General features: G+C 39.0%; 1 pseudogene; it reads left to right on the plus strand.

Moving 5' to 3' along the window:
- The first annotated feature begins 603 nt into the window (after positions 1-603).
- Positions 604-9,628, plus strand: part of LOC107702545 (caskin-1-like) — a 52,233-nt pseudogene continuing 43,208 nt past the window's right edge.

The raw sequence follows: 9,628 nt of genomic DNA on the forward strand, positions 1-9,628 counted from the left end.
ATTTTACTAGTAACTATTCTACTAATTAAATAGAGGCTACCTGTAAGAAAATAGTGTGGATTCGGGTAAAACCGAAAAAGATTATAGACACCATTGTGTTATATGCTAGTATTAAAAATACAAGTAACATAAAACTGATACTAGTTTGTTTTAAAGACTTAAAGTCCACATGAAATCAAAATTGACTTTATTTACTTTACTAGCGCACATTGCTAGTCTTGATGTAAACAATTAATCCATGCAAGTTAATCCGCTGAAAAAAATTGTTTGTTTTCGTAATCTTTAATCAAAATCTGAACATTTACTTCTGCTCTGGAATGGCATTCCTTCTCTGATGACGTCAGTTTGACGGCTTGGGCAGAATATCCTTCTAAACACACCCCTCTAACCGTTAGATTGCTATGAGTGAGAGACAGAGAGGAGGAGCGCCAAAATAAAACCATGCCCTCTATTCAATATTTCGTTTCAGATGCAAATACGTCACTACACTGAAATAAAGTCGGCAGCAACTTCCGGTTCACACGGACTTTAATGTTAATACGGTTTGCCATAGCCTACACAGATACACAGACACACAGACATACATGCGCACTTGAGAAAGCGACAGCGGATTACAACCTCCAGCGGCCGCGCGCACATCTGCCTAGATGTTTACGTAATATATACGGTCTCTCTGTGAGCTTCGGGTCAAAGAGACGCCTTCCGTTTTGATTTACGGAGCGTCTGCTTTTTTGTAGCAATACAGCTATGTAAATAAGCGCAAGGTTTCCGCGCCGTCCCTTTAACCTGAAAACGATCGGACTCTGTCACCTCAGTGCGCAGTAAGATCGTTTTTCGTCGCTAGCGACTGCGTGGACGCCACTGGTCACTCCACTTGGCATGTAAACGCGTCTTGCGCGTCTCTGCGCACTCGACCTTTTTACGATGTATGGCGAGGATGCGCTGGCGTTAACGGCACCGTTATGGTCGCCTGGTCCCCTGAAGATGCACTGGATGTAGAAGTATAGCCATGACTGCATGTGTGAGAGAGGGTGCATGAGTGTGTGATTGAACAGAATGGGGAAAGAACAGGAACTCTTGCAGGCGGTGAAGACGGAGGATCTGATTACTGTCCAGCGGCTCCTCCAGAGACCCAAACAGGGCAAAGCGAGTGAGTATCACACCCACCGATCTTTAAATGTCTCATCACACCCATCACACACCCCCTTGCTATAGCAGAGATTCAGTGATCACCTAAGCACACACAGCTTTGTAATTAGTGATATTATATATAGCAAAACACTTGGCTTTGGCGAAATAAATGTTCCTTTAACAATTTCGTACGTTTTCCCGTCAGTGTCCTCGTAAGAGCATGTGGAAAAATGACTTTGTAGGCCTTAAGCATATTAGTGTCCTTGGCTCGAGAACCGGTTCTTTTTTTCGGAACAGCTTCAGTTTTTAAACTGTATTGGAACTAAATAATTTTAATGACGTTCACAAACGGTCCTCGATCGTGCATTCCACCCCCTCCCGACGGTTCGGACAGAGCACCACAGAGTTCGGTTTCTAAACGAACGACTCCTATCAGCTCCTTTCTTTTTAGTGAATCACGGCCAGTGTCCGAATGACTAGAGTGAGTAATATCAACGCAGATATCTACATTCGTTGATTATAACGCGAGTGTTCCACTTGTGTCGCGTCGCTCAGTGTAGACGGGTTGTCAATACTTGACGCTCAGCTGTGTGTAACGGCATGAAAGTGGCGGGCCGCGCCAAATCCGCTTTGATGTCCAGATGAGCGCGCGTTTGGATATGGCAGGTGGCTGAAGATCGCCCAAGATTAAAGAGATGAAGTATTGAAGGAAACGTGCAGATGGATATTATCATTTCACATTTACAGTCCATTAGATTCTATATCAGATTTTAAGTACCAGTTCATTATATATATATATATATATAGAGAGAGAGAGAGAGAGAGATTTATGCTGTTGATAGATACCATCTTCTGTTCTTTTTTTTGTCTAAGTAGGCCACTTGTTATTCATATTAGATTTTGTGCCTATTATTTTTCCAACTAGCTGTTCTTCAAATTAGATAGATAATAGATAGATAAATAGATAGGTAGGTAGATAGATATCATCTTGTTGTCCTTGTTGGGAAGCATGAGGCTCGGGAGGGGAAGAGGGATTATATTAGTGAATGGCGCCAGATGTTGGAGTGATAAAGTGTGTGAGTACACGAGAGAGAGAGAGAGAGGCCACTCACTCTCTTGGGTGTCTGTCCATTATGACATGTAAAGGGGCGTTCACACTAACAGCGGTTTTATCATCGCAGGTCACCAAGTCATATTACTGTTGGTTGGAAGTATGAGTAAGGCATGACCATGTGCTTTGTGGTCGGAGAGATTAAAGAATTAAAAACTGCCCAGAAAGAACACAAGTACACATTCTGTGTAAACACTCCTTTAAAGCAATAGTTCACAAAAAAATAAAAAATAAAAATCGAAAATGTACTCAGGCTATCCAAGATCTAGATGAGTTTGTTTCTTCATCAGAACAGATTTGGAGGAATTTAGGGTCCGTGTACGTTTTGATCATTTCATCTTCTATTTGGAATGCAATAACGAGAAATGGAAAATAGCATTACATTACTTGCTCACATGGATCCACTGCAGTGAATGAGTGCCGTCAGAATAGTCCAAAGAGCAGATAAAAACATCACAATAATCCACAAGTAATCCAAACGACTCCAGTTCATCAGTTAATGTGTTGTGAAGTGAAAAGCTGTGTTTGTAAGAAACAATTCATTAATTAAGGGATTGTTGCTTCCTAAAACACGAGTCCTCTATTCACAATGCTTTCTCCAGTGAAAAAGCTGTCTTGTCTGAATCAGGGGAGAAATATGCACAGATCAAGCACTGTTTACAAGCGAAAACGTGAAACAGTTCTAAACAAGTAAGTTGGTTGATTTTGATGTGAGAGGACAAGAGGGGATGAACTTTTCACTGTAGGAAGTGTTATTATGAATTATGGACTCACCAGAAGTGACAGTTTAAAATTAAAACTTCTTACAAACACACAGCATTTTACTTCACAAGACGTTAGTTGATGGACTGGAGTCGTGTGGATTACTTGTGGATTATTGTGATGTTTTTATCAGCTGTTTGGAATCTCATTCATGACGGCACCCATTCACAGCAGAGGATCCATTGGTGAGTAACTGATGTAATGCTACATTTCTCTAAATGTGTTCTGATGATGAAACAAACTCATCTACATCTTGGTTGGCCTGATGGTCAGTAAATTTTCAGCAAATTGTAATTTTTGGGTGAACTATTCCTTTAAGGCCTGTTCACACCTAGAACTATAACAATAACTATAAAGATATAGGCTTAAAAGTTATTCTAAATGTAAATGAATAGCAGAGTCCACAACTATAACTATAAAGGCACATATGAACTATATCATTGGATTCAGGTGATGAACGATAAAAACATTGACAGCCAATCAGAATCCATCATGCTTAAGCTTGAGCATTTAAAGAAGCAGACAGCGTAACTGCAGTATGTGCTTATAATAAACAGAATGTTATTGTACATTGATGTGAACACTAATATAGTTATTGTTATAGTCGATGTTCATAGAATGAACAGGCTTTTAGAGTATGAGTGAATATTTTACATAGCAAGAAAAACAGGCTGTCATTGCTGTCTCAACCCAGAATGTGGATGCAGATAGTATGTGATTATTTTGGTATAGGTCAAAAATTATTCTCAGCTGGAATAGCTTTTCCTCTCATTTAAAAAATAAATAGTGTCCTGTACATACAGTGACTGTTGCACAAGATCAGGCACACACACCCAAACATACGTGCACACATGTCTATAATTGAAATGCAATTACCACTTCCAATGCTGGGTAACATCCCAGGTGGTGAGAGATGTATCTCCTGCTATGATAGGAGGGCGGCCTGAAATGAAAGCAGGCCATTCTGTGTGAGTGTGTGTGTGTGTGTGTGTGTGTGTGTGTGTGAGAGAATAGCTATACTGAAGATGTCCTTCTTTCTCTTGTGTACCATAAGAAACCATTCTTTTTTTTTTTCTGGTGCAGTTTTAGGCACCATAATTTTTAGAAAAAGAGATGACTGAAATTGTTATACCTTTAATTTGACAATATTATAGAAAAGTGTGCCGGGCACAGTGCACTGCTGTGTAAATGTTAGGCGATGATTTTGTCGATGATCTTTTAAAGGTGACATATCATGAAAATCGGACTTTTCCAGGTTTTAAGTGCTATAATCAGGTCCCCGGTGCATCTACCAACCAAGGAAACGTGAAAACGATTAACCCAGTAACTTTGTTTTGGGAAGCCTTTTTCTGCAAGCGTCTGAAAAAACAAGCACGTCTGATTTCGCTCCCCATTAAATATTGTAAAAAGGGGCATAATATGTCTCCTTTAAGAGAGTTCTTACTGTTTTTCTTTGAAGGAATGGTAAAAGCAAGGATCAGCCAGTGTGTCAGTATGTCAGACTACATACATACTTTGTGTGATTGTTGCTAAACCGTTGCGAACACCTTTACATCAATGTCCAATATGTTCTACGCTGATATAGTAGGTCAGTTAGTATAGCCTGTATAGCCTATACAAGAGCTGTTGATGTTCCTGTCTCAGATAGCTATATCATCTCTCAAGAGACTCCTAAATGAAATTGTATGTTCTCTTGTTCTCTGAAGGTTTATTACATGACATCCTTAAACTTTCTCTTCATTGACCTTTGTTTGACAGCAGCTCCCATACACCTCCCCTGAGACTACATCAGAAAATAGAAATTTGGCACAACATTTGTTGTTTTGTTTGGTTTTACTAAATTAAATCTAGTTTATAATATATTAATATCTCTATATTACTATGTCTGTGTTTTGAACGTACTGAATGTCAGTTTTATTTAAAGATGATCAGAATTGCACTGTTTGAGGGAGTGGCCATTGGTTCTTGCAAATATGAATATTTAATTAAAGGGTTAGTTCACCCCAAAATGAAAATTCTGTCATTAATTACTCACTCTAATGTTGTTCCAAACCAGTAAGACCTTCATTCATCTTCGGAACACAAATTAAGATATTTTTGATGAAATCGGAGAGCACTCTGACCCTCCATAGACAGCAATGCAACTGTAATGTTCCCAGGTCCAGAAACGTAGTAAGGACATCAGTAAAACAGTCCATGTGACATCAGTGGCTCAACTTCAACTACGAGAATACTTTTTGTGCACAAAGAAAACAAAAATAATGACTTTATTCAACAATTCTTCTCCCCAGAGTTACCGTCTTACTTCACACCCAAGTTGACCGCGTTCCAGTACACAAGTTGGAAAACCAAGATGGATGTGTCAATTGTTAACAATACCAGTCGATAAAAATAATAGATAATGCCGAAATATCATATACATAGATAGAGATTGGATAGTACTGTGTGCACCACAGAGTTTAGTGAGACAGACAAACAGAAGTGCTAATAAACAATATATTACTACTGTTTCATGTATGTTGATTCGCTGAGCACCTACTTTGGATTCTGAAGTCGGGGTTGTTGCGTTCCTCTTGCGTTCGACTCGAGGGGATGTTCCAGCTGTAAAAAGTTCTTACTGGGATCTTGGAATTTCTGGTTTCCGTGTACAAATAGAACGCGCCATTATTAGGATTGTAAATAGTTGTTATTGGTAATGAATAAGGTTGTAGTTGTGCCTACAGTTCGGTTTAGTCTATATATCACTTTTGTGGCTTGTTCACATCAGGAAATTAATCTTATACTGCACAAATTCGTTTACTCTCACAATTTCATTTGAAGCATTGCTTTTTGTTGTTTTTGTGTTTTTAAGAATAATTGTGAATAAAGACAATATAAAGTATGTTTAACTAATAATTTCTATGTAGATAAATAATTTTCGTGCCTCCACATGCCTTTTTTCTGTCTAGTTCTCTTTTAAACATGTGTTCCTCACCAGTATCTGAACATATTGATTTAGTAGAGCAGATGTCCATAGACCTCCCAAACGATTAAATTAGTGCCTGTAAGAGTTCTTATATCTAAAGCATGTTGATTTGACACTGCTACTAAAAAAATTCTCCTCTTGTTCTAGAGCAGTTAAATGTTGCTCTTACATGGGCAGTTAACCACTGATTGTTGACACCAGGGCACCTAAAGCACCTGCTACTGTGATTAGCATAGAGAATAGGGCAGTAAGTAGCTTAGAGTTCAGTTTGAGCATGCTAAAATATATTTGAATTAACCTGACTACATCACATGCAGAAATGAATGTAATTTAAAGGGGTCATATGATGTTGCTAAAAAGAACATTATTTTGTGTATTTGGTTTAATGAAATGTGTTTATGCGGTTTAAGGTTCAAAAAACACATTATTTTCCACATACTGTACATTACTGTTTCTCCTCTATGCCCCGCCTTTCTGAAACGCATCGATTTTTACAAAGCTCATCGGTCTGAAAAGCAAGGTGTTATGCACCAAGAGCTTGTAACACTTCAAAGAGAAAGGACAAATTGAAATCGCATCATATGACCCCTTTAAAGGGCCAGATCAGGTATAAATACTGACACCTTATTAAGTAACAACACGTACTTGCACATTAGCATGCATAATAAAATGGACTGGACAATACAAATCATATTTGATTTGGAGATTATGAAACAATTCATTACTTCTCATGTTATTCTTTTTATGTAAGTCTTTTATGAATGACAACCCACCAACAGATTAATTCAAGCAACAGAACAGATGGAAATGAAAGTGTTTCAAAAATGTTTGTTCACAGCATAAATGAGTCTCAAAAATCCATGACTGGAATAGGATCACACAAGGTGGCACATTTGACCTATTTTTAGTATATTCCTGTCGCTGATTTCATTTTCACGTTTCCCAAAGGTCTTAAGTACGGTGGCCGAGAGAGCTCAACACGCTGCAACTTAAGAAAACACATGCAAATTGAAAAAACACCAGCAAATTAAGAAAACATCTTCATCAGTTTGACAACACACGCGCTGCAAATCCTCACAGCACATGCAATTAGGCTAATAATATCTAAAAGACAAAGGAATCATGCAATCAGGGAGTTAAAATAAACAAAAAAAACACCTTTCAGTTCACCGACAACTCCACTGACCAATAGCCACTGCACAAAACAAATCCCAGCCGGGTCCGTCACTTTTTTGGGTCCCATTGAAACATTTCCGTTGTGGTCCGTGCTATTTGCAGCGCGTTTCTTCATTTGCATGTGTTGTGAGGATTTGCAGCGTGTTTCTTCATTTGCATGTGCTGTGAGGATTTGCAGCGCGTGTGTTGTCAAACTGATGAAGATGTTTTCTTAATTTGCTGGTGTTTTTTCAATTTGCATGTGTTTTCTTAAATTGCAGCGCGTTGAGCTCTCTCGGCCACCGTACTTAAGAGATAAAAATTAAATCCAAGTGGACCAGATGTTTGACAATTTACTAGCTAACAGCATTTTTTTTTATATCTAGACTATGTCTGTATGTGGTTTCATCTATAGTTTAGTATATAGTATTGTAGTATAGCCATAAAATGAAGGATGGATTGTTGCATCATAAAATACGACTTCAGAAAACTTGCTTGAGGCTAGTAGATATGAGATTTTTTTTTTATGTGAATTTTCTGACTGGTTATATGCATGAGTGTCACTTTAAGAAATGATGGGGACAGCTGAGATGTTGCTCCCAGGATGTTGTTGGATAGTGGATTGACTGTCAGGTACTCGTCTGTCTAATGCCATGGTTTTCAACTCGGGTTCCACAGATCTGTGAGGGTCCATAAAAGTATTGCATTGGGTCAGTGTACTGTAATGTAAAAAAAAAAGAAAAAAAAGTATTTATTTATTATTTTAGCGCTGTTTGTTTCTAAATGCAGTTATATATCATTTTAAATTGAAAGAAGCTACATCTTATACTTTATCATCTTTAGTTGATTTGGCTACATATATTTAGAGTAAACTTAATGTCATTTTTTCTCTGTTGAACTTCAAAATATGGTGGTGTGATTACTTACTTATGCCTACTACCCCTTCTGGGGCATAGGCCGCCGACAAGGGATCTCCAAGAGTCTCTGTCCTGGGCTCTCTCCTCTAGTTGGTTCCAGGTTATATTCATGGTCATTATATCTGCCTCCAGTTCTCGGCGCCATGTGTTTCTTGGTCTACCTCTTTTCCGCTTGCCCTGCGGGTTCCATGTTAAGGCTTGCCTGGTGAAGTTATTTGCTGGCTTACGTAAGGTGTGCCCTATCCATCTCCAACGCCGTTTCTTGATTTCGTCCTCTGCCGGCAGCTGGTTTGTTTTCTGCCAAAGTTCGCTGTTACTGATGGTCTCTGGCCAACGGATATGTAAGATCTTGCGTAGGCAGTTATTGATGAAAACCAGTACTTTCTTGGTGATGGCAGCTGTAGTTCTCCAGGTTTCGGCTCCGTACAAAATAACTGCCTTAACGTTGGTATTGAAGATCCTGACTTTGGTTTTGACTGACAGTTCCTTGGATCTCCAGATGTTCCACAGTTGTATAAATGCTGTCCGTGCTTTCCCAATCCGTGCCTTGACGTCTGCATCTGAGCCCCCTTGTTTATCGATGACGCTGCCCAGGTAAGTAAAGGCATCCACCTCCTCCAGAGCTTCTCCGTCAAGCATGACTGGGTTGGTGCTGGCTGTGTTAGTCTTAAGGATCTTACTCTTGCCCTTATGGATGTTGAGGCCTACTTGTGCGGAGGCAGATGCTACACTGGTCATCATCTCCTGAATCTGCTGCTGGGTGTGTGATAGTAGTGCCAAGTCATCTGCAAAGTCAAGGTCGGTTAGCCGTGTCCAAGGTGTCCACTGGATTCCGTGCCTACTCTGAGCTATGGAGGTCATCTTCATCCAGTCGATCGCCAGAAGAAAGAGAAGGTGGTGTGATGAAAGGATGTAAAGGAAGTTAATTAAGAAACTAGGTCAGGTTTAGTATAATGTAATAACGTTTGCTAATGTCATTAAAGTTATTAAAAAAAAAGGTTCCTGAGTTGGGAAAAGGTTGACATCCTGTGGTCAAGTGTTGTTAATTTGTGTATGAGGCATTTTCTTTTTTTAATCTTTCTGTTTAAATGAATCAAAATTGCATCTGTACATCAGTGGATGTGTATCAGGAGTGGCGGCACATTTGTTTGAATTTTGTGTTGTGATTTCAGTACAATAGATAGCGTGGTGCAGAAAAAAACGCTGATGTTTTCTGCTACTGATAACAACCTCATTGAGCACTCAGCAAAATATTACAAATAACAAATTCCAGCACTGACTCACCATTCATAAACAAAATGAAACCCATGCTTGACACAAAGCTTCCTCTATCAGATAAATCCCTACTGTTGTGGGACAAATTGACACTACTTTATGATTATATGAAACAGGAGCAGGCTTAGTGTTAAAAAAAAAATTATTGACACTAAAACTTGAATTATCTTTTTGGACTACAGTTACATTTCTTAACATGAACTTACCTCATTCATATCGATAGGTTTATTTATTTAGTAATTTTTTTGTTACTGTGCCTCCTCACGGGGCCTCATCTCTGCACAGTGTCTCTCTCTGTGTGTGTGTGTGTGT

The sequence above is a fragment of the Sinocyclocheilus anshuiensis genome, unplaced genomic scaffold (genome assembly GCF_001515605.1).
Source record: "Sinocyclocheilus anshuiensis isolate Anshui unplaced genomic scaffold, SAMN03320099.WGS_v1.1 scaffold218, whole genome shotgun sequence".
Taxonomy (NCBI): domain Eukaryota; kingdom Metazoa; phylum Chordata; class Actinopteri; order Cypriniformes; family Cyprinidae; genus Sinocyclocheilus; species Sinocyclocheilus anshuiensis.